The 25,441-nt window shown below is 43.6% G+C and overlaps 1 non-coding gene and 1 pseudogene across 2 annotated transcripts in view; both read right to left on the bottom strand.

Moving 5' to 3' along the window:
- LOC148665690 (scavenger receptor cysteine-rich type 1 protein M130-like) overlaps positions 1-25,441 on the bottom strand; it is a 267,138-nt pseudogene that overhangs the window by 163,701 nt on the left and 77,996 nt on the right. The window lies entirely within an intron of this gene.
- trnal-caa (transfer RNA leucine (anticodon CAA)) lies at positions 1,973-2,085 on the bottom strand. The gene is made up of 2 exons: positions 2,048-2,085; positions 1,973-2,018 (listed from the first exon to the last, which is right to left on the bottom strand). It is a non-coding gene; the product is annotated as a tRNA-Leu (tRNA).

The raw sequence follows: 25,441 nt of genomic DNA, 5'->3' as shown, positions 1-25,441 counted from the left end.
TGCTCCACTCTCTCAGGGGCGTGGGTTTAAATCCCACTACTGCCCAATGTTTCAAGACCTTACTTCCTGAGATTTGTAATATGGTCAATAAAAGCACTTTATGTAAGTCTCTCTTATGTCAGCGCTACAAGTCACTTACTGCTCCACAGATCCGGGTTTCAATCCCTGGCATCTTCAGTTGTTTTATATTACTGTACTCACATCGCAATCTTCTTTTAAGTGAGAACTCTTTGCTCGTGTTCATAGAGAGCCAGGTTTACCTTTTGAATCTCACCCGGGATTTCCTGAGAGATCATTCAGCGAGCGAGTCCTCCCTCTGGACTCCGCACTGAGCTGAAAACTGCACGAATTCCTCACTGCGTGTCCTGTACTGTTACAGGTGGTCCAGCGTAAATGTGCAGCACAGTGATATGAACAACTTGAACTTTTTCTGTATGTGAAGGAAAATGCAAAAGAGCATGTAAAGTATTGATCATATAAAATATCTATGGTACAACTCGAGAAAAAACTGAAGCACAAAACAATGACTTTTGATGATTACAAGAGATTCAAGAAACACAATCGTCCGCAGATGGGTTCAGATCCTGAACGCATAAGTCAAAAGAACAAAAGCGAAGTAAACTCTCTTCATTGTCTTATAGTTTATGTAATAAAACAATTTTTTTCTTTCCTTATAATTTCTTACTGTTGATAGACGATTCATTGAATTTTAACTGAATCACAACTACAAACATTTGGGGTTAAACTGTTATTCACATACTCTAACAAAGAGAAACGTTAGTGTCTTCCGGTGTGTGAGCCAATTTCTCAAAAAATTAAAAAATAAGCTATAGAAATTGAATTGTTCTACTTTTTAGGCTTGCATAGTCTTATTCATATTTCAGTTAAGCCTTTTCTTCTGTAGTAATTTCATTTGATATTAAAATTAGTCCTGATTGACAAGAATTTTGAAATAAGTTTCAGTTTAGGAAAATCGTGCCCAGAAGCTACCAAAACTGGTAATGTTCACATAATGTGTAATGCCAAAGCGGCAGTTGGGGTGTGAAACAAAAGGCATTTCTTGGTATAAATCCTAAAACTTCATAGATGGCGTTCTAGGACTTCTCGCTTCAGATAAACCTGTCAATACATCATAGATTTCTACTCAATCAATATCTGCAGTGTTATCACTACCGAACGCTAAATATAGATCCTGGCAATAATTCATGAGTTGTTTGTTAGAAAATTGTTTATGGTTTTTTTTAAACATATTTTCAATACCAGACAAAAAGTCGAAAGTTTCAGTTTCATGCAACTGATGAAATCTCTCTTCGATGGAAGTTATAAGTACAGTACATCCAAAATACTGCGGAATCAATCAAATGTACATGTTTCTTGTGGATCCAGAAGATCATTTTGAGACTCAAAACATGCCTGTCTTTTCTTTTTTCGAGGACGAAGGAGTAGCAGTAGGAGTAGCAGTAATGGCAAGAACGTGTTTAGAGTTCAGGACTTCTCATTTCTAATGCAGAGCCATCGACTCGGAAAGCACCACCCGCGATAAAAGAAATTGCAGAATTGGTCTGTTCATGCTGCCTACACGCTTTGAATTGCTGGCATTTTCTGCAAGCGTTCCTTTTTGAGGGTTCATGAAATTCCTCACATTTGAGCCAACACTAAAATATTTCATTCGGGGTCGCCTAATTCAAAGTGCAAACCGAATCTACAGGGGAATGCTGTGGCACATGAAGGCGTTTGTTATTCTGTTGTGAGGTGTGAGGGGCGGAATGCAAATTGAGTTGGTGAATAGAAAATGAAACAGGAGTCACTTCTTGAGCTACAAATTCCAAAAAGTATGAAAACCTGTGCATTTTAACAGTGCAGAATACTCACAAATTGCACTGAGTTGCTTGCTTTCTTCTGCTGCTTTTATATTTCAGTCATTCACTGTCAGCTAGCACTGGAACAATTCAAGAGAGGTAAAAACAGAAGCTGTCAGGAGTGGGATTTGAACCCACGCCTCCATTCGGAGACCAGAACACCCAAGCCAGCTGGAAAGACACACGTCCTTGAGTCTGGTGCCTTAGACCACTCGGCCACCCTGACAAGCGAAAGTAAGTGGTGTGCTGAATGCACCAGTAGTTGACTAAACTGAGTTTCTTCCCTGAAATTATTTGCTTGCGAAGACCCAAGTTGCCTTGAATGGATCTTGGAAATCAAATATACGGATGGATTGTTATTCGGTTGTGAGTTTTGAGGGGCGTATTATAAATTGAGTTGGTGAAAAGGCGCTTTTTGTTAGTCTGTCGGGAGGCTTCACAAGGTGTTTAGAGGGAGAACTTCTAAAAGGCAGGCTCTCTATGTTTAACATCAAGAAAGAACAACGTCGGCCGAGACCACTTTTGAGCCAGTGCAAATGGTAATGTGCCACCAAGTACATTTAATATTGGCTGTGGTAGCGAGCTGCTTTTGTTTGTGAAGCTTTTACTTCTTTAAGCTGAATCATCGGCAGGAGTAGCTTATTAAATCTTTGCTCATTGCGCTCCATCAGAAATACCTTGTCCATGTTCAAAAGAGATCAGGGGATTTACTTTATGCTTTCACATGGCATACCTTACACGAAAGATTTAAATGGGGAATTGATTGTGCTTCTTGATGTTGTTCCTGTGGTTGCCTTGGTTACAATGGTGAACGTTCTTCCACGTTCTGCTAGAGTATCCACTGGGTGGGCTTTATCAATTGGCTCGGATAGGTCATCAGTGCTCCGTCTCCAGAAAAATAATCAGCACAGTCTTTTTTCTGTGCGCATGACCGTCTTTTAAAACATATAAAATCACGAGTTCATTGATTTCTCCAAATAACAACAATACATTTTAACCCTTCAATCCAATAGTTTTACTCCAAGTAAAAAGCAGCGCAATATATGGAGAGATGACATTCAAAGATTTCAACGTTCTTATTGGATTGCCTGTATGCAGATATCGCTCAGAATTGCTAATATGATTTTAATTCAGTTTTTCTCTACTACTTTCAGAGTCTTTTATTGACCTTGCTGAAGCAGAGAAGTGACATAATCACAAATGCAACCAGTTGTGCAGCTGTTTCTGGTTAATAATGATTAATGCGAAAAAAAAAACAGCTCCTTGCATTAAGAGTCCTCCCTCTGGATTCCTCTGAAAGCTGCGCGAATTACTTACTGCATGTCCTGTACTGTGTAGCACAGTGACAAGAACGCCTTGAGTTTTTTTCCGTATGTGAAGGAAAATGCAAAAGAGCATGAAAAGTATTGATGGTATAAAATATCCATGGTACAACTCGAGAAAGAACTGAAGGACAAAACAATGACATTTGATGATTACAAGAGAAACACAACCGTCCGAACATGGGCTTGGATCCTGACCGCTTGCGTTAAAAGACAAAGCAAAGGATATAACCTGTAAATGTCTTCATGTCTTACAGTTTATGAAATACAGTGCCTTGCGAAAGTATTCGGCCCCCTTGAACTTTTCAACCTTTTGCCACATTTCAGGCTTCAAACATAAAGATATAAATTTTTTATTTTATGTGAAGAATCACCAACAAGTGGGACACAATTGTGAAGTGGAACGAAATCTATTGGATTTTTGAAACTTTTTTAACTAATAAAAAAATGAAAAGTGGGGCGTGCAAAATTATTCGGCCCCTTTACTTTCAGTGCAGCAAACTCACTCCAGAAGTTCAGCGAGGATCTCTGAATGATCCAATGTTGTCCTAAATGACTGATGGTGATAAATAGAATCCACCTGTGTGTAATCAAGTCTCTGTATAAATGCACCTGCTCTGTGATAGTCTCAAGGTTCTGTTGAAAGCGCAGAGAGCATCATGAAGACCAAGGAACACACCAGGCAGGTCCGTAATACTGTTGTGGAGAAGTTTAAAGCTGGATTTGGATACAAAAAGATTTCCCAAGCTTCAAACATCCCAAGGAGAACTGTGCAAGCGATCATCTTGAAATGGAAGGAGTATCAGACCACTGCAAATCTACCAAGACCTGGCCGTCCCTCTAAACTTTCAGCTCAGACAAGGAGAAGACTGATCAGAGATGCAGCCAAGAGGCCCATGATCACTCTGGATGAACTGCAGAGAACTACAGCTGAGGTGGGAGAGTCTGTCCATAGGACAACAATCAGTCTTACACTGCACAAATCTGGCCTTTATGGAAGAGTGGCAAGAAGAAAGCCATTTCTCAAAGATATCCATAAAAAGTCTCGTCTAAAGTTTGCCACAAGCCACCTGGGAGACACCCCAAACATGTGGAAGAAGGTGCTCTGGTCAGATGAAACCAAAATCGAACTTTTTGGCCACAATGCAAAACGATATGTTTGGCGTAAAAGCAACACAGCTCATCACCCTCAACACACCATCCCCACTGTCAAACATGGTGGTGGCAGCATCATGGTTTGGGCCTGCTTTTCTTCAGCAGGGACAGGGAAGATGGTTAAAATTGAGGGGAAGATGGATGCAGCCAAATACAGGACCATTCTGGATGAAAACCTGTTGGAGTCTGCAAAAGACCTGAAACTGGGATGGAGATTTATCTTCCAACAAGACAATGATCCCAAACATACAGCAAAATCTACAAAGGAATGGTTCACAAATAAACGTATCCAGGTGTTTGAATGGCCAAGTCAAAGTCCAGACCTGAATCCAATCGAGAATCTGTGGAAAGAGCTGAAAACTGCTGTTCACAAACGCTCTCCATCCAACCTCACTGAGCTCGAGCTGTTTTGCAAGGAAGAATGGGCAAGAATTTCAGTCTCTCGATGTGCAAAACTGATAGAGACATACAGAGACATTACAAGCGACTTGCAGCTGTAATCGCAGCAAAAGGTGGCTCTACAAAGTATTAACGCAAGGGGGCCGAATAATTTTGCACGCCCCACTTTTCATTTTTTTATTAGTTAAAAAAGTTTCAAAAATCCAATAGATTTCGTTCCACTTCACAATTGTGTCCCACTTGTTGGTGATTCTTCACATAAAATAAAAAATTTATATCTTTATGTTTGAAGCCTGAAATGTGGCAAAAGGTTGAAAAGTTCAAGGGGGCCGAATACTTTCGCAAGGCACTGTAACACAATTTCTTACTTTCTTGATAATTTCTTACTATTGATAGATGCTTTTTTTAATTTTAACAGAATCACAATTACAAACAAATGGGGTTAAACTGTTATTCACATACTCTAACGAAGAGAAACGTTAGTGTCTTCCGGTGTGTGAGCCCATCTCTCAAAAAATAAACAAATACGTTCTATAAATTGAATTGTTCTATTTTTCAGGCTTGCATAGTCTTATTCATATTTCAGTTAAGCCTTTTCCTCTGTAGTAATTTCATTTGATATTAAAATTAGTCCTGATTTACAATTTTTGGACATGGTTCATCTTAAAGAATTTTGTAATAAGTTTCAGTTTGGGAAAATCGTGCCCAGAAGCTACCAAAACTGGTAATGTTCACATAATGTGTAATGCAAAAGCAGCAGTTGGGGTGGGAAACAAAAGGCATTTCTTGGTATGAATCCTTAAACTTCATAGATGGCGTTCTAGGACTTCTCGCTTCAGATAAAGCTGTCAATACATCATAGATTTCTACTCAATCAATATCAGCAGTGTTATCACTACCGAACGCTAAATATAGATCCTGGCAATAATTCATGAGTTGTTTGTTAGAAAATTGTTTATGGTTTTTTTTAAACATATTTTCAATACCAGACAAAAAGTCGAAAGTTTCAATTTCATGCAACTGATGGAAGTTATAAGTACAGTACATCCAAAATACTGCGGAATCAATCAAATGTACATGTTTCTTGTGGATCCAGAAGATCATTTTGAGACTCAAAACATGCCTGTCTTTTCTTTTTTCGAGGACAAAGGAGTAGCAGTAGGAGTAGCACTAATGGCAAGAACGTGTTTAGAGTTCAGGACTTCTCATTTCTAATGCAGAGCCATCGACTCGGAAAGCACCACCCGCGATAAAAGAAATTGCAGAATTGGTCTGTTCATGCTGCCTACACGCTTTGAATTGCTGGCATTTTCTGCAAGCGTTTGAAGTGGAAATCTAATAAGTAAATTGATTCTTAAAATGTAGAGAGTTTAGAAAAAAATATATTGGTGCTTTTAGAAAATATATTTCAAGGATGTAATTGCTGTGCTACAGTACGTGCAGAATTTTAGAAAACAGTGCGTCAATAAAGTACACTGTTTAGGCTACTTTAGAAGACAAAGTACCAAAACAATATATGCTGTCTGGGTCGTTAGAATTAGCTGAAAGTAACTGATTAGCTTTGAATAACAAATCTATTGCTTCTTCTCTCGCTCTATGATGTTATCTGTTTTGTCTCAGGGAAAGGGGAAGTTTTTGAAGGGACAAAGCACTGAGCTTTTTTACAGCGCAACGTCTTATAAAAACCCTGTACTGCTTGTAACAAATTGAGTCTCTGGTTGCACTTTGCAGAGTGGCATCAGGGCTCCCAATATTGCAATATTGAAATAAAGACCTTACTCAGGTGAGAACTCTCTCTTGTGGCTTCCTTGATAGTTATATTTCCATGACAATTTGGGGGCTCATCCGGGATCACAAACCTGAACGCGAATGGCTGCTGAAACTCCATCCGGACCCGGACAATTTTAGCAAATTGGACGAACCTTTATGGGATAAACTGTTTATCCTTCCAGAGACGCGTCTGGAGAATTGGCAGCTGTCTGACGTCAGTAAGTGATCCTTAAAAATTAATAGTTTGAGAAGCGAGCCACAGTGGTGTTCTCACGCGGGTTTGATGAGTCTGGGACTCATATAAAGAACTTATCTTAACACAGACGTGTGGTGTTTGCTCTGCGGAGTAGTTAATGTGATAAGGTTCTAAGTAAGGCACCGATCGGTAAAAATGGGAAATTAAAATTCAAAGACGAAAATGGGACCGAGCAGTCCAGCAAAAGTACATGTACGACAAATTCAGAGAAACAATTATAGCCTGTGTTAGAGTAAAAAAAAATGTTTTATGTTCATGAACTGTAAAGCTAGGGTAATAGGTGTAAGGGAACTTGCACATAATTTATATATGATAATTAGGGGCCCATAACTATGAAGGATCTTTGTAAGTGAATCAGAATGGACAGAGGAAAGTTGAATTAGGAAAAAGAAGTTTCCTGAAGAAGGGGAAACTTAGAAGAGAAGGAGAAGAAAGGAAAGAAAGTGAATTGGAAAACTTATGTAATGGAAAGAGGAATCACAGAAATAATGGGAAGCTTCAAAAAAGACTAGTCTTGAAACTAAAGAACAGCAAGCTACAGCTAAAGTCATGGCCATGCCTTCTAAAAAGAAAAAGTCTCCACCGAAACTAGAAAACGGTCAGGAGCCAAAGCCTTTTCACTTGTTCATGAAATGCCAATGTGCACTTTTACAGGTCCAGAAGGAACATTGACATTGGTCTCCTAGTGAATTATTTGCATTAGTTAAGTCTTTTCCTAAATTGCCTGATGACCGTAAAGAATTTCGAAGAAAGGCAAGCCTTGTTCTTGATTGTCTTAAGCCTAATTACAGTTACATAACCTTCTTGCTAGATTATATTGTTCCTAAAGGTTTACAACGTCCTCTAAAAAGGAGGAGGCAGATTGGCGGATACGTGACCCAAATGATGAAGAAGTATCCATCTAAATTAAACCACACGGACATGGAGAGGAAAAGTTAGGCGGCCGCTTCTAAAAAGAGGTAAGGACTCCTCTTTTCTAAAAAGTCCCTTGTCCTCTCCATGTTGCTGTGGTGCTGAAGCAAGTACAACAGAAAAATGAGTTAATGGTGTATGTTTTTAGATGCCTGTTTTGTGAAGGTGGGGTAGAAAAAAAGGGATTGCTGAAGGAATAGCGTCTCGCCCTGCCCGTGCGAAACAATCCAGGTGTTGCATCCTGGTACACGACTGCAGTACGGCTGAAGGTAGTAACTAGAACTGTACTCGCAGAAGAGCCGAAAATGGTAACTCGATTCAACTGTGTGTTTAAAGCCAGGATTTGGAACCTGGTCCGTGTTCCCGAATTTTGATAGTTCGTCAGTTTGTCTCGACTGGGGGGCTCTGCGGGGCGCGTGGGAGACGTGAAAATGGTTTGGTGTGAAGAAAAAAAAAAGTTTGATTAATCCAAAGTGAAACTTAAAAGAAATATGTCAGACGGAATTTAGGCTGAACAGGAATGTAGAAAAGTGTATGAACATTTGGATAAAAATAAACAATATTTAGAGGAATATTTGAGAATTCAACAGAATATCATAGATGAGACGCAAAAATCTCTGATGGAAAAGCTAAAAGCAATGGCTGAACGAAACGAAGTTATATATGCAGAAAAAGAAACAGCAAAAGAAGAAATAGAAGAGAGAATCTAGGAGAAGGGTGGGAATTAGTGTGGAGATTTTTGAAAGAGCATTACCCACCGAAAACTGATTAGAGAAAAGTAACAGCATGTCAGCAGAAGGAAGTGAGGATGTTTCAGATTTTACAGAAAGGTTTATAGCTTTATGGATAGTATACTCGGGGTTAGCCGATGAGAAGGAAGTGAATGAAGATACTTCCACAGTAATAAAACAAATTTACTTGAGTGGGTTAAAACCTGATGTTGCCAAGAATGTACAACTATGCTTTCCTGATATTACGGACAGCGGAGACAGATTTGATTTAATGACTCGCGAAGCATGCATGCAGAAGTGCGAGCGCTGCAAATGGGAGGTAAAAAGACTCCCAAGGAGGAGAAAAGGGAGCCGCCAGTTTGTCGAAATTATTGTGCGACTTTAATGTTATACCGAGATATAAAACCCCAAAGACAAAACTACTAATAAGCTGGTGTGCAGTTACTAAAAAAAAGGTGTTTTTTGGAGAAATTGTAAGAAAGAGGCTTGATTTCACAATTAAAGAACATGTCAGAAGCTGAAACGAGAGCCGTGCATGAACTAACAGTTTTAATCTAGTAAACCCCTCTATAGCCTTCCTAAATTTATCTCAGGATTTAAATAAAAGTGAAATAATCTTACAGTGTGCAGTAACTGGGGGACACAGGAGCACATCTGTCCTGTTTTTAGACTAAAACAGCATAAAGATGTGATATAAAGTTTTCTAACGGGTAACAGGAGGCTACAGGAGAAGGGGTGCAAGGGTTGTGTTTAAAGCAAATATAAGCTGTCAGTCTGCTTGGGAAAAGAACTTGAACTTGAACTTTATTGCCATATGTAACCGGTGCTGGTACAATGGAATTCTTACTTACAGAAAGTCTCTCGATTGTAAAACAAGTGTAAAAAAAACAAAACAAAGTGCAAACAGTGCATCAAGACAATGTACAAACAAACAATAGACAATATGCAAGTAAACATCTAGACAGTTTGAATGTAAACAATACAGACGTGTAAACAATGACTGGAGATGTGCAATAGATAAGAAATCATAAAGAGGTAGATGGTGATGGTGTAGGTGTGGTCCGAAGGGGATGGCTAAATGTGTTCGCCAGTCTCACTGCTTGTGGATAGAAGCTATTGAAGAATCTAGTGGTAAGTGTCCGTATGCTCTTATATCTCTTGCCTGAGGGCAGTGGGGTGAAGAGCTCATGCCCTGGGTGGTGACTGTCCTCTGTGATGGCCAGAATTCTACCACGGCAGCGGTCCTCATAGAGCTGTTTAATCTCGGTGAGACCGCAGCCGATGATCTTCTGGGCCATATTGACCTTTCTCTGCAGTGCCTTTCTTTCTCGCGAAGAGGTGTTGCCATACCACACGGTGATCCCGTTGGTGAGGACGCTCTCGATAGTGCAGCGGTAGAAGTTCACCAACACATGTATTGGCATCCCCCATCGCTTGAGGCACCTCAAGAAATAAAGGCGCTGCTGAGCCTTCTTCATGATAGAGTCAGTGTTCACAGTCCAGGTTAGATCTTTAGAGATGTGAATTCCCAAAAACCTAAAGCTGGTGACTGTTTCCACTTCCGTTCCATCAATACTGAGTGGGCTGTGAGTGTGTGGCCTGTGTCTCCGAAAGTCCACTATTAGCTCTTTCGTTTTCTTTATGTTCAAGTCCAGTTTATTGCTATGACACCACCTAAGCAGCTGTACAACTTCATCCCTGTAAGTAGACTCGTCATCATCACTGATCAGTCCTATTATAGTGGTGTCATCGGCAAACTTGATGATGCGGTTATTGCTGTGTCTTGCTGTGCAGTCGTGAGTAAATAGGGAGTACAACCTTGGACTCAGACAGCAGCCTTGTGGGGTTCCAGTGCTCAGGGTGAGTGGTGTTGATGTTTTATTGCCTATCCGCACCACCTGTGGTCTCTCGATAAGAAAGTCCAGCAGCCAGTTGCAGACAGAGTTGCACAGACCTAATCCCCTGAGCTTTGTCACCAGTTGACTGGGTATGATGGAATTGAATGCTGAACTGTAGTCCACAAACAGCATTCTCACATACGAGTTCTTAGTGTCCAGGTGTTCCAAGGCTGTATGCAGAGCCAGGGAGACAGCATCATCCACTGATCTGTTGTTCTGGTAGGTGAACTGCAGGGGGTCCAGGGACTGTGATGGAGGAGTTGATGTGTGACAACACCAGCTTCTCCAGGCATTTCATCACCACAGATGTTAATGCTACTGGGCGGTAATCATTCAGGCATGTCACTTTTGTCTTTTTGGGGGTTGGAACAATAGTGTTTTTTTTAAAGCAGGTGGGGACCATGGACTGTGACAGGGAGGAGTTAAAGATGTCTGTAAACACTGTGGTCAGCTGGGCTGCACATGTCCTCAGGACGCGAGGTGGTATCCCATCAGGCCCTGCAGCCTTACGGATTTTCACCCTGCTCAGAGTCTTCTGCACGTCCTGCTCTGAGAGTTTCAGAACAAACTTGCCCTGCACGCTTGGGGTCTTCTCAGCAGTGCCCGTGTTCAGAGCATCAAAGCGGGCATAGAAGTGGTTCAGCTCGTCAGGCAGGGATGCGTTGTTCGTGTCAATCTCCTGGCTGCAGCCCTTGTAACCTGTGATTGACTGTAATCCCTGCCACAGCCTCCGGGTGTCAGCGCACTGCATTTCAAGCCGCACTCTGTAGCTCCGTTTGGCGCGTTTTATGGCCTCTTCTAATGCATACCGTGATTTCTTGTACAGCTCTTTGTCCCCCGATTTGAACGCGGTGGATCTATCTTTTATTTTATTGCGAATGTCGTGGTTGAACCACGGTTTCTGATTGGGAAATGACCTAATTTTCATTTCTGGTACACAAACGTCGGTGCAGTATTTAATATAGCTGGTGACCGCGTCCGTGTACTCATTTAAATCTGTGTCGGGAGCTCTGAATGCGTCCCAGTCTGTACTATCAAAGCAGCCTATTAACTTGCTTTCCGCCTCCTCAGACCAACAACGCACTGACCTGTTCACAATGGGTGAGGTCTTCAGCTTCTGTTTGTACTCAGGAAGCAACAGGAGAGCGATGTGGTCCGACTTACCGAAACTCGGTTTGGGAAGCGCTTTGTATGCCCCTTTTATTGTTGTGTAGCAGTGGTCTAAATATTGCCTCCTCTTGTCGGTACAGTGACATGCTGAATGTATTTTTGCAGAACTTTCCTCAGATTGCAGTGGTTGAAGTCCCCAACTACAATTGAGACGGCTTCTGGGTGGGAGTTTTCGTGCTTGTTGATAATGTCGTGGAGTTCGCTATGTGCTGCTTCCACGCAGGCTTGAGGTTGAATGTAAACGATTGTGATAAACTCCCTCGGCAAATAAAAGGGTCGACATTTTATGGTCAGGTGTTCTAGATTCGGCGAGCAGGATTTAGAGATTACCTTCACGTCGGTGCACCACTTGCTGTTGACCAGGAAGCAAATGCCTCCGCCTTTGTGTTTGCCGGTTGCTTGGTGGTTTCTGTCCATGCGGTAAATGGTGAACCCCTTTGGCTGGATGGCGGTGTCCGGGACGCATGCATTCAGCCAGGTTTCAGTGAAGGCATAAACACAGCAATCCCTCAGGTCCCTTTCCGCGTTGATCCGACAATGTAGCTCATCTATCTTATTGTCCAGTGACTGAACATTAGCTAACAAAATAGACGGCAGCGGTGGTCTGTGCGGACGCCTTCGTAGTCGCGCTAGTACGCTGCCTCGTCTTCCCCGGCGTCTGCAACCTGTTGTTGTTGTTCGCCGCATCTTTGTCCGATCCAGCAGGTGGGGTCCGGTACGTGAAAAAAGTTGTTTGATGACATTAAGGAGTCTATCCTCAGGTTTAAAAGCGTTTGTCTATCATAAGTAATGACAGACATTGAGCGTCCAACACAAAACAAGAGTATTAACGTATAAATAAACATTAAAACAGACACACAACGAGAGAGCTTTCTGTAAACCGTCGCCATCTTTCCGGCGCCGGATCAGATGTACAGTTTCAACTACTGATGTGGGTGGGGGACACCCCAGACCTATTTTAGGCCCAGACTGCAGCATTTTATAAGGAATTACTGCATGAAATAGCATTTATGTAAACTAACTCAATAGAGTTATGTGATATTGTGATTGTTTTACCTAATTAGGGAATCCATAAGGCCGGGCTACTCCAAGTATTGGATCTAACGAGGAAAAAAAGGAGTATAAAACCAACTACATGATAAAGCCAGGGTGAATGCCTTCTCAGAACGAGCTTGTCCAGTGACGTATTGGTTTAAGGGGGGTAGTGCAGTCTAAAGACAAAATTGCCTTGACCCCTGCAGCAGAAACCGTTTTTGATTCTTTTGAAACAAGCTTTCTTGCAGACACTGGCCCTGGACTGTATTCCCTCAGACTGATCATCTGTATGTAATCTGTCTGTAAGTGAAAGAAATGGGTTGTGAGCCGTTGTGCCGGTGCAGGAGCATGGAGATAGGCATCGTCTGGTGGGTTATTATTATTCAGGACCCCTTGATGCGGTGGCCAAGGGGCCGTGTTTATGTGTTGTGCAGGCTACCTGCCTGGCTGTATAAACTGTGAATAATCTGGTGTAGAACTAGCAGACCGAATGAAAATATTTAATTGAAACTTGTAAATATGCTAAATGGAAAATTGTACATTTCGAGGGCTTGGTTCTCGAAGTCGATGTCGTCGCTGCATAGTCGTCGTAACCTAAGGAACTGTGAAAAAGGAAGAGAGTTTTTAGTGTGGTTGGGGTGAAATTAGCTGTACAGGAGGTAGCTGTGTGAATCCGTGGGTTTGTAATAAACTGAAGTGGACAGTCGGGGGTAGTTGATAGACAAGTGGATGTCTAGAAACGGAAGAGTGGTGGAAGATATGTTAACCGTATATTTGAGGGACGGGTGGAAGTTGGTGAAATGGTGCAGGAAGAACTCAAGCTGATCGTTGGAGCATGTGGCGGCACCGACGCAGTCATCAATATATCGCTTGTAGAGGTCAGGGACATAGCCAGTGTAGGAAGCGAAGAAGCGTTCTTCTACCCAGCTGACAAAAATGTTGGCATAGCTGGGTCCCATTCTGGTGCCCATGGCAACTCCACTGACCTGTTGGTAAAAAAGATTATTGAAAGAGAATGCGTTCAGTGTGAGGACCAATTCTGCACGGCGTACCAGGGTGTGGGTGGGTGGATCAAGCACTGTGCGTTTGTCCAGCGTGTGCTTGAGGGCTGTAAGGCCGTCATTATGGGGAATGACGGTGTACAGAGATGTGATGTCCATGGTAAAAATGTAGCATTCGGTACCCTGAAATTGGAAATCATTAAAAAGTTGGAGCGCGTTGTTGGTGTCTTTGATGTATGACGGAAGATCTTCAACCAGCAGTCTCATGAGGCTGTCGAGAAAGGCTGAGATGTAAGTAGTTGGACAGTTACATGCTGATACGATGGGGCGTCCAGGGGTGTCCGGTTTGTGGATTTTGGGGAGGAGGTAAAATTGAGATACCTGTGGATGTTCCATGATGAGCCGGTTCGCCTCCTGGGGGAGCTCGTTACTGCTGATAAAAAGGGAAATGGTGGATACCACTTCCTTTTGGTAGTCAGTGGTAGGGTCCTGTTGGAGAGGGAGGTAGGCAGAAGTTTCAGTTAGTTGTCTAGAGGCTTCAAAGATATATAGATCCTTACGCCACACCACAACAGCACCTCCTTTGTCCGCTGGTTTGATGACAATATCATCCCTGTTGCGGAGAGACTGGAGAGCCTGATTTTCTCCTTGGGTGAGGTTAGACCTATGTTTACTGGGTATAGGGAGTGCCTTGGGAGCTTGATTAGTGCATTGGTTGATGAAATAATCAACTGGTGGAAAACGGCCAGAGGAGGGAGTCCAACAGCTCTGTTTGGGATTAATGTTGTTAATGACATCAATAACCAGGTTGTTATCAGCTGCCTGTGAAGAGAAATTGTCGGCAAAATGTGCTCTGAGACGGATCCTGCGGTAAAAGCGGTTAAGGTCGACATTGGTCTGGGTGATGTCCAGTTTCCTGGGAACTGGTACAAAACTGAGCCCTTTGCTGAGGAGGGATCGCTCATCCTGTGAAAGGGAAAGGTCAGAAGGTATGGTGACAACAAGGTTAGGGTTGGTGAGGGTGTTCGGGGTGTTGATGGTTTTCTTCTGTAGAAGATGACTGAGTTTTTTGTCCTTCTCTGTAGTGAGAAACTGGTAGAGTTTAGAGTTGAGAGATCTAATGAGGTTAGTTATGAAGGGAAGATGATGTGGAGCTGTCAGCCGTAGAAATTCCTTAGCCTCTTTGATGTTGTTGTTGGAAAGGATAATCTGTTTTTTGAGGGAGAAAATGGTAGAGAGCATTAGTTTCCTAGAAAATTGTTTTAGAAGTCTCTGAGTGTTACTCTGGGTGGTATCAGAGTCAAAAGAAAAGGTATTAAATTTAAGGCGAAATCCTTTATGGATGATATTATGTCGACGACATCTGTAAAGGAATAGAAGGTGGTTAGAAAGCCTGGTCTTGGAACAGATAGCTTTAAAGAGACGGAATGCTGGTTTAGTGAGAGAAGCGGGCAAGTGGCCCAGGGAGGAAGAGAAGGTATGACGAAGAGATCTAGAAAAAGATTTGGAGGAAGGCATAGTGGGTCGCATATATTTTCGTTTTTCCTCTTATTTACATAACACGCTTTCGAGAAATAGACTGTCTTGTAATGAAAGCTGCATTAGAAAATGTGTATCTAAATTAAAATCGGGAATATGTCTTTTGCGTTATTCAGCTTTCTTAGCACTTGGGTCTCGATTCAGATATTGCAATGAAAGCAACAGGGGAGTAAGTTTTCCTTTTCTAAATCAAAGGTGATCTGCTCACAAGGAAGTATAAAAACTTCAGCGTTTACTTTTTGAAGACCGCAAATTGTTGAAACACTGTTGCTTCATAAGCTAATAAGTAACATTTCTGAGCACGCATTGTATTACTAATGCTATTATTAATTAAAAAAAAGCTTAAATTCACATAATGGAATTTGGATGGCTCAAAGTAGTCTATTCCTTGTACACCTTTACTTGCCCGCTGAGTAGAGTTTTAACCAACGGCAGCAGAAGTAGCACTAAAAGCAACAGTGTGGTTAGAGTGTCACAATACACTCTATGAAAGAATTGCGGCTTCAGATCGTTTTGTTCTGTTGAAGCTGCCTACAGGCTCCGATTTGCTGACATTGGCTGTGATCTTTTTCATGAAATTCTTCACATATTTGAAATATTTAATTCGGGTTCGCCTAATACACGGTGCAACCCGTACCTGCAGCAGAATGCTGTGGCACATGAAGCCGTTTTGTTTATCGGTTGTAAGGATTGAGGAGCGTACTACAAATCAAGCAAGCGAAAAGAAAATTAAACAGGAGTCAGGAGTTTTTGGATTGCTAATCCATTGTGCTCTGCTCATCTAGGTTCAAATTCCATTCTTGTCATGGTTAAGGCCTGAGACGTGTGTGTTTTTTCTAAACGGTGTTTGCATTTGTTTCCTCCTTTACTCCTGTAAACTCAGGATTTTTTTTTCCTTGGTGGCAACAATACGCTTCTGCAATACAGTAAATGGTAGACTCTGCTTTCAAATTAGCTGCACCAGGCATTCGGATACAGAAAAACACAGGGATTTAAAATTCAGGAATATGAATGGCCAATTGCTTACAGCTAGGGTTTTTACGTTTTCTTATTTAGCGATTTGTGTATCAATCTTTTAACAATTCATTAAAATGCTAACAATATGTAAAATCAAAACAACAGCACCTTTAAATGCTGGGGAGACAGGTAGTTGTTTTTTTTATCAGATGCCAATCTCTAATGCTGTGTGTGAGAGCTTACGTACCTTTCCTTTTCTCACATTTTCTGACAACTATTCCAAAGGGGCACCCTGTCAGCTCCTAATACTTTTTAAAAGTCTGCCTGCATGTTTGATTATTGTCGTTTTATTTAGAAAAAGTTCAATATTGATCATAACTAAAGAAAATTAGGATCACGAATAAAAAAAGGGCTGAAGATGCGAGTCGCTCTTGAATCAGAGCTGGGCGACACGGGCTTCTGTTCTGATATGATTGTACGAAAAGCAGGAGGAATCTCTTCTCTCCTATGGAGCATGAGCTGAATCAGGAGTGAGACATTTCGTATGCTCGTGCATATGTTAACGCATGACCTACATCGTAAAACTAAATTAAAAACTAACATTAAGTTGTCAAAGACATTCATTTATATACAAACAAGAGACACACATAGTAATGATTCTACATTAACTTGTCCTGCACTGATCAGACTACTTGAAATGTATGAAAGCCCGTTTCCGCCAGGGAGTTACATAAAAACGCGCTATGGTATCGCAGAATTCCGGCTAAGTAACTCAGAATTTTGACTTTATCTCTCACATTTGCGACTTCGAAATAGCCCATATTTCATTGTCTGTCCTTTTGTTATTGTAACGGATTCGGGTTCTAGCCAGCAAGACCTGGGATTGAGCCATTACGGGGTTTGAGGCACGAAGTAGGGTGGGAGCGGCGAGGGCACAAGCCCTAGAACCCGAATCCGTTACAATAACAAAAGAACAGACAATGAAATATGGGCTATTTCGAAGTCGCAAATGTGAGAGATAAAGTTAAAATTCTGAGTTACTTAGCCGGAATTCTGCGATACCATAGCGCGTTTTTTTGTAACTCCCTGGTGGAAACGGGGACAGGTAGGGTCTGGCAGGAGGAGCTCCTGTAGGGGTGGGTGTCCTGCAGTTCAGCTGGATTGTTCTTCTTTCTCCCCAGGAGCCTGAATGAAGGCTCCAGCCTGGCCCTTGTGACTCTCCTGCCTCCAGTCGCCTTGTAATGGCAACATCTCAATAAAGCTGTGAAAGACCCTTCTGCCTGCCCTTGTTTCTTTGTGGTTTATAGGTTTGAATGGGGTGGAGGAATTCAAGGGAAGTGAGACCCATTAATCAATGGAAGTATTTGTGGGGGTTCCCCTTTCAAGAATGCTTCCCGTATTGCTGCCAATGAGGACTGAAAATGGCTGGAGTAATAAAGCGTTGTAGTGGGGGAAGATGGCCGCACTATTCCTTGGGCAGGTCATTGTGACTTTTTTTTTTTACTGTGGGAGAGACAGAGGTGTTCAATATACTGGAAATCCTCCCGTTTCCGAGAGGTGTAGTGGTTATGGAGTGAGTTGCTACTGTAGTGCCCAGTAAGAGTGAGATCTGATGTCCTATTCTGGGCTGCACAAACTGACTAAAATAAACACAAGGAAGGAATTGTCAACAGGGGCTTAGTGTAAAGTAGGCCTTCCTTCCTTAGCAGAGGAACAATACTGGTGTGTGAATAATGGTACAGTTAGAATCTCGGAGGTCTTGTCTTATGGGTGTTGGTTTCACAGCAGTGGTAGTGGACAGTCATGAGAAGTATTAGGATTGAGACTGGAGATCCCAGTACTTGATCCGGAAGACAGGTGTTCACAACTACCTCTACCAGCAGCACAGATGGTGAAGATTGAGACTGAACTCTTACTACACAAAGCCTCTCCACTGTTTCAGTGTCCCGTGTCATGGATTTCAAGTGAATCCTAGTCTTCCTTTGTGACTACCTATAATTTGCACAAATCATGATGGCCCACTAAGGCTGTCAATTTTTAGCCCTACTGCAGTGCCCTATTAAAGTTTCAAGGATTTAGAATAAACTATTTTATATAATGGTTCCGAAGGTGGCTTCTCAAAGCACTTGACAAAATTACAATTAGAATACACAGGATAAAACAATTCCAATAGATTGAGGAGAAAAGAAGAAGCAGAGGGGTAAAGAATAGAACCAGTTCAGTAAAGGCTCTTCTACAGAAGAAGGTGTTGAGTCTGAATTTGAAGGAGTTTAGGGAAGGTGACTCTGGTATCCTTGGGGAGAGAGTTCCAGAGCTTGGGGGCATAACAGCAGAAGGCCCTGTCACCCATACAGTGTAGACAGGCTTGGGGGACAGTTAGGAGACTAGAATTAGAAGAGCGAAGGTTATGATGTGGGGAGTAGGGTGATAATAGATCAAACTGCTACTGAGAAGCAACTGAAATGTGATGGCATGTTCTACAATTTATGCAAGACAGGTAATGTTAGGATTTTATGGAACAATGGTAATGGCAGCACTTTTGAGGATCGTTGGTACAACGGCAATGCTCAAGGATTCATTTCTAATATTGAGGACAATGGGTTATATACCCATAGTTCTTACCAAAGGATCAGAGACCTTTTGCTATATATAAAGACTCCTTTCCACCACTAATTTATACAGGTTTGGTTCATTTGGGCTTTATCAGTTAAACATTAAATATTGTATTTGTCAGTTTGTTGATGCCTATATATCACAGTGATCTGCACACACATCTTTGACTGAATATGGGCTGCCAAACCTCTCCACCAAACTTATGTATCACGGTAGGTACACAAGAAGTTTCTTTGTAATAACAGGGTTGGTGTCAGTAGTCAGATTGGGTCAATTGCAAGGTAAGAACAGTGTAGGGAAAACCGGTTCAGGGACGCCAAATATGTAATCATAGTGGCTCTCTGAAGGCACCAGTTCTGTAGGGTTTGGGCATTTACTGAGACAATTATTAATTGTAGCAGTAAATCACAAAGTTGATTCTTTTGATGGCTTTAGAATCCAACCATGCGACATAACTCAAACAACGTGCACACACAGGTACTAATACACGAGGATACATTTATTAATACATAGAATATGCATGTAAACCTAACAGATCTTATCGAGAGGGTTATCAGAATACAAAAGGTATATATTCAATCAGTTACAAAGTGTTACACATATCAAGAGGACATACGTTCAGTATATCATTCATTTAGACCGTTTCGTAAAGTGAACTTGGTTACAACTTCTACATTAGATACTCAAAACAAGTACATAACTCTTAGGAATTAAATTGATATCAACTGGTTGGGATAACAATTGAATTCTCGAGCTGTAATGCATTGAAGTTGAATACTCATCCAATCTTTGGGGATTCAGATCTCCTGCGGACACAAAATAACAGTTGCAGGCCGTTGCTGTCCAATCCGCGCTCTCTGGCTCGGTGCCAGGCTGTGCTGTGCGGCTTGCGACGGTGCGCTGCTGATGTTCACTGTTGGCTTTAACTAGCAAAGTTTGTGCACAGGAGAAAAGATGATTGTGGGTCCCAGCAAGTCAGGAAGAGGACCGGTTCGTTCCTGATGAAGAGCTAGTTCTGAATAGTGATTCAGCTTTCCACAGTTCCGACCTGTTCACGAGGCCTGCTGCTGGTTACTCTCTGGCAACCTCCGCTCTAGACTCTTAGAACAAAGGAAAGTTCTGGCACTCGGACACACTGGCCGTTCCGTGGTTGTCCGGGCTGAGTCTCAGGATGGTCAGGAGGCGCGCTGCGAGAATGTCCTGCCCTTGGGAGCCTTCTGCTCCTGGGCCGTCCTGCCCTGGAATTCTCCTTTGAATTCCCTTTAGAACAGTCCACAGAATCCTCTCCAGAATCTTACTGAATCTTGTTGAATCTCTCCTTCTGAATCTCTCAGGCTCTCTGTGCTGCCTGTTTTTACCTGGAGGAACTTCAGCTTATTGATTGGCTGAAAGTTCCATGGGCATCAGAGTCCCACGTGGGTTACTCGGCCCTACCAGTTCCTGATTGGTTGATCAAGGTGAGATAGGAGTCACTTAGTCCTGACACTTAGTAATGCAGTCCAGATGTCCAACTGGCACTCCCTAGACAGATAGGCACCAATGGATGACCATTGATCATGATAGCCAGGCTTAGCTAAGTGCATCCCCCTTTGGGAGCTGTCCTTATCAAAAGAAAAGATCTTGCATGAATGGTTTCTCTGTGGCTGCACCTCAGAGATGAACAGAGAAATGGGGCCTCATTTGGGAAGCTCAGAAACACTTAATTCTGCCTTATTAATAAGCCTCGCCGCTACAACAGCATCGCATTAACTGGAGATGATCCAGAGATTAGCATGCAGCTCTGTACGCCAGATTACTACCGATTTGCAACGCGCTCGTCTGCTGACTTTAGTCCCCTGCTCAATAATCACAATGTTCCCAATTGCAATGAGCCCAAGGAAACAGCTGCTGCTCTCTAGATGACACTACAGGACAGGACTAAGTACAATTCCTGCAATAGACTAAGCAGTTTAGTGCCAAACTAATGGAACACTGAATCCTATGGGACAGTTCCGAATGTAGTAACAGCTTAATACTGAAATAATATCGTAAACACCTTGTGATCTTAAGAATATGTCGCTGTTAAAAAGTATTATAATAATAAGCTAAAATTGTACTGCAGCCACAACACAGTGGACCTGCAGCTCCTGTCCTGATCATACAGAAAGATGTCATCACTATGTAGTGTGCTCTCTGAAGGCACCAGTTCTGTAGGGTTTGGGCATTTACTGGGACAATTATTAATTGTAGCAGTAAATCACAAAATGATTCTTTTAATGGCTTTAGAATCCAACCATGCGATATAACTCAAACAATGCACACACACAGGTACTAATACACGAGGATACATTTCTTAATATATGGAATATGCATATAAACCTAACAGACCTTATCGAGAGGGTTATCAGAATACAAAGGGTATATATTCAGTCAGTTACCAAGAGTTACATATATCAAGAGGACATACGTTCAGTATATCATTCATTTAGACCATTTCGTAATTGAACTTGGTTACAACTTCTACATTAGATACTCAAAACAAGTACATAACTCTTAGGAATTAAATTGATATCAACTGTTTGGGATAACAATTGAATTCTCGAGCTGTAATGCATTGAAGTTGAATACTCATCCAATCTCTGGGGATTCAGATCTCCTGCGGGCACAAAGAAACAGTTGCAGGCTGTTGCTGTCCAATCCGCGCTCTCTGGCTCGGTGCCAGGCTGTGCTGTGCGGCTTGTGACGGTGCGCTGCTGATGCTCACTGACCAGCTAGTTAGTGTTGGCTTTAACTAGCAAAGTTTGCACACAGGAGAAAAGATGACTGTGAGTCCCAGCAAGTCAGGAAGTGGACCGGTTCGTTCCTGATGAAGAGCTAGTTCTGAATAGTGATTCAGCTGTCCACAGTTCCGACCTGTTCACGAGGCCTGCTCGGGTGGATCCTCTGGTTACTCTCTGGCAACCTCCGCTCTAGACTCTTAGAACAAAGGAAAGTTCTGGCACTCGGACACACTGGCCGTTCCGTGGTTGTCCGGGCTGAGTCTCAGGATGGTCTTTTTCGTTTATATGACATTTGTTTGACCAAGCACGAATATTCTTTTGTCCATATCTTCGCAACGGAAGCACAGAACGCCTTCAAACCAAATGCATTTAAAAGACCACGACGTGGATATTTCCACAGCCTCTACATCAAAGTATCAGTGAGCTAATTATCTTTTTTTAAACCTCCGGTTTTTCATCGATGCGTAATTACGCACTAACTAGAACCCGTGGGACCGCTGTGTGCACAAGTTCACAACGCGAGAAATACTGTTCAATATGGCTTCATGCGAAAAACCCGTATATGACCATAGGCAACAGAATAGCGCAGTCTCCAATTAGTCAGACTGTAAGCACGGGAGTAAAGCTTTGTCTGAATTCTGAAACCCTTCCTTTACGTTCTGTTTTAATTCGGGTAAGAGTCAACTATATTCACAATACTACTGACAGCAGGAAGATTAAAATATTCTTTACTCAGCAGCTTATTAAAAACAGCTCCCATGATGTTCAAACCGATTTTTTACACAGAACACTGACACAGCTTTGCGTTCTGAATCTCTTTTTCTCGTGTGTTTATTTAATGTGGCACAATGTACTTGGATAGGGGTATTCTGTTCACAAACCAATAGCATTTAAACCACATCACCCACAATGCTGCAAGTAAGTGTTTTACACACTAAGCAGAGAGCGATGTCTTCCTCGTTAGTATAGTGGCAAATATCCCCACCTGTCACGCGGGAGACCAGGGTACATCAGGACATGCATTGAAGTGAAAGCAGGATGCGCTGCGACATCCACTGTGCAGATCCCGCCACACTAAGAGGTGAGTGGGTCTGTTCGATCACAGCGCTAGGCGAATCCCCAAACAGTGTGCGTGGCAACAAACGAAACGGGCCTGTTTCCGCCCGGTATCAATCCAGGGAAATCGGGCCCAGTAGTGGCGGGATCTGTACAGTGCATGTCGCAGCGCTTCAATGTGCTTCCTGATGTCCTACCCCGAGAACAGAAAGGACAGCGTACACAGCAACAACAGATCAGGTCTCTGCACTGGATCTAAGCTGCCCCCATCTCCTCTGCTCTGCGGCTCCTGCGGAGTGGAATCCTGCCTGGAGCCGTGTTTGCAGGCGGCGGCTCCCCGCGCTCTGTCTGTGCGTCGTGTCCAAGAGCTCCTGGGAGGAAGAGAGAGCCCTCCCACTCGGGGGCTTTTCCACGGTCTGTGTGAGGAGGGGCGGGTGTGTCCAGTAGCTTATCGAGCGGAAGCCTGGGGCGGCGGAGAGCTGTGATCGTGCAGACCTTGAGGTGTCACCTCTTTGTCTGCTTTCCCGCCCCCCCTCCGCCCAAGCTCTGCTCCAAAGTAGCCCGGCAACCCCTCACACCTGCATGTGTCACAACCTAAGGTGTGGTCATGAGACACCCATGGGGTGTTGTTCTGTTCTAGCTAATTGTTTCCTGCCCGTCGCAGGCAGGAGTCCATGCGAGGAAGATGCGCTGGACAGAGCTCAGAGGGCGCAGCTGGGTGGCTTTCCTTCTGAGTGACGTTCCTGCAACACTCTCCCGCTCCTCTTGGTGCGCTCATGCCGCAACACAGGAAGGCTGGAGCAGGTGGCCGTGGGCTCTGCGCACCGCCGAAATAGCTCATTTGGGAGAGCGTTAGACTGAAGATCTAAAGGTCCCTGGTTTGATCCCGGGTTTTGGCATTTTGTTTCATCGCGCCCTTTGTTCCTCTCTCCAGCTCCCCCTACCTAAAGTGACGCGTCCCTTTCTCAGCCCGAAACGCAAGTGAGACACCAGCAGCATTTCCTACAGGTTTCTGTAGTGTAGCAGCTATCACGTTCGCCTAACACGCGAAAGGTCCCCGGTTCAAGACCGGGCGGGAACAGCCTCGTTTTGCACGCTCCTGTACTTCACAGAGGTCTTGAGCGACCGGTCATTTGTTCCCAATGTATTTCCGGTGCCTTCGTGCACTCTTGTACCAAACGCACGTTCCTTCTGTACGCGGAGCCGATCATTTGCAATTGGGCTGTGCCGACAGACCAGGACGAGCTCTGTCGGCTTAAAAGCAGCGCAGGACCTGCAAGAACAACAGAAAGATTAGCATCCAGCGGGGGCCTCTTAGTGAGCCCAAGATCTCATCAAGAATCGGCTCCAGCAACAGGGCTGGGCGCATTGTTCCATTCTCCGACCACTCTCGGTGTAAACAAGTCCCTCCTGGTCTCTGCTTGAAATGCACTTCCCTGCGTTTGCTTTGGTGTAACTGGCTTCCCCTGCATGGGCGAATGTGAAGAAGATCCTTAGTAAGTCATTGAAGAAAACCGAGAAGAGGTCGGAGTGGCCTCTGTCGTTCATCAACAATCCAGTCAGGCAGTACTCCTCTGCAAAGCGCCGTTCGTTCACATCAATTGGCTTTTTTTGCCTTCATTCGTGCAAGTAGTAAATTATCTTTGTGTGACATAATTCGGAAAAGTCCTGACGTTGCATTTCAACCCCAGTATACATCGACCCTACGACACTCTGAGTGACAACTCTCTTGCGTGTTTTCTCATATTTATGTAGTTTGCTTGCATGATGCCGGGAACAACGTGGTTGTTCGCTGCCATATGGTGTAGGGGTTAGGATTCCTGGTTTTCACCCAGGCGGCACGGGTTCGACTCCCGGTATGAGAACGTGTCGGTTTTGCCTCCTGCTTTCCAAAAGATCAGCACCATGTACGAAGGAGCTGCATTAAAACCACTCGAACGTGCAAAACGTGCGAGAAGAGGGGGCGCTTGTTTCCAACCGAAACTTCTCGCGTGTGAGACGAGCTGATCATCACTGTGGGAGGGCTACACTGGTAGACAGGGCTGACCTTCGGCAATAGGATTTATACTCTCCAAGATGATATATACACTTTCTGGAGAGGCGATTTTCTCCACTTCAGTAGCCCGATTCAGTCGATTGCGTGGAGAGGGCTGTAAAATGTGGCGCCGCCTTTCCTGCTCCGTCCATGACAGGCGTGCTGGTCTCTGGAGAGAGAGCACGGTCCATCAGCGCACTCCAATAAAGGCACTGGAAGCAGCTGAATCACATTGGCGAAGCTCAGTGCTGGGCCGCTGGGCACGTCTTACCACAGTTTCCGTAGTGTAGTGGTTATACCGTTCGCCTCACACGCGAAAGGTCCCCGGTTCGAAACTGGGCAGAAACAGACTTCGTTTGTCGCCAGGCACAAAAGGGGATTGGGGATTCGCCTAGCGCTGTGATCGAACAGACCCACTCACCTCTTAGTGTGGCGGGATCTGCACAGTGCATGTCGCAGTGCATCCTGCTTTCACTTCAATGCACGTCCTGATGTACCCCGGTCTCCCGCGTGACAGGTGGGGACAGGTGACAGGTCCTATACTAACGAGGAAGACATCGCTCTCTCCGACCCCCGGCATCGTGTCCCGACCCACCGTGCTGGAAGCTGACGCGTGCTGTGATTCCTTAACGGAGCAGAAATGACAACCGAGGAGCCGAGAGATCATTTCAGCATTTCGCGTCTGAATGGAAAACACAAACGACCAACTCGGAATGACTTGCCTTTGACGCTTATCAAAGCGTTCTTTGTGCATCGAACAGACCCACTCACCTCTTAGTGTGGCGGGATCTGCACAGTGCATGTCGCAGCGCTTCCTGCTTTCACTTCAATGTGCTTCCTGATGTCGAGTCGTGTGCCGTGCGGAGGCTCTGAAAGCGAGAGCAATGAAAAGGTGCACGACGCTGTGAAAGAAAACAGAGAAGTGAAAGGCAGTCATTTCTCTAAGGAGGTGAAAGAAAAGCTACTCCCCGTCG

The sequence above is a fragment of the Lepisosteus platostomus genome, chromosome 5 (assembly GCF_059453375.1).
Source record: "Lepisosteus platostomus isolate fLepPlt1 chromosome 5, fLepPlt1.hap1, whole genome shotgun sequence".
NCBI lineage: Eukaryota > Metazoa > Chordata > Actinopteri > Semionotiformes > Lepisosteidae > Lepisosteus > Lepisosteus platostomus.
The sequence above is the reverse complement of the archived record's forward strand: the minus strand, read 5'-3'. Positions and strand labels throughout refer to the sequence as shown.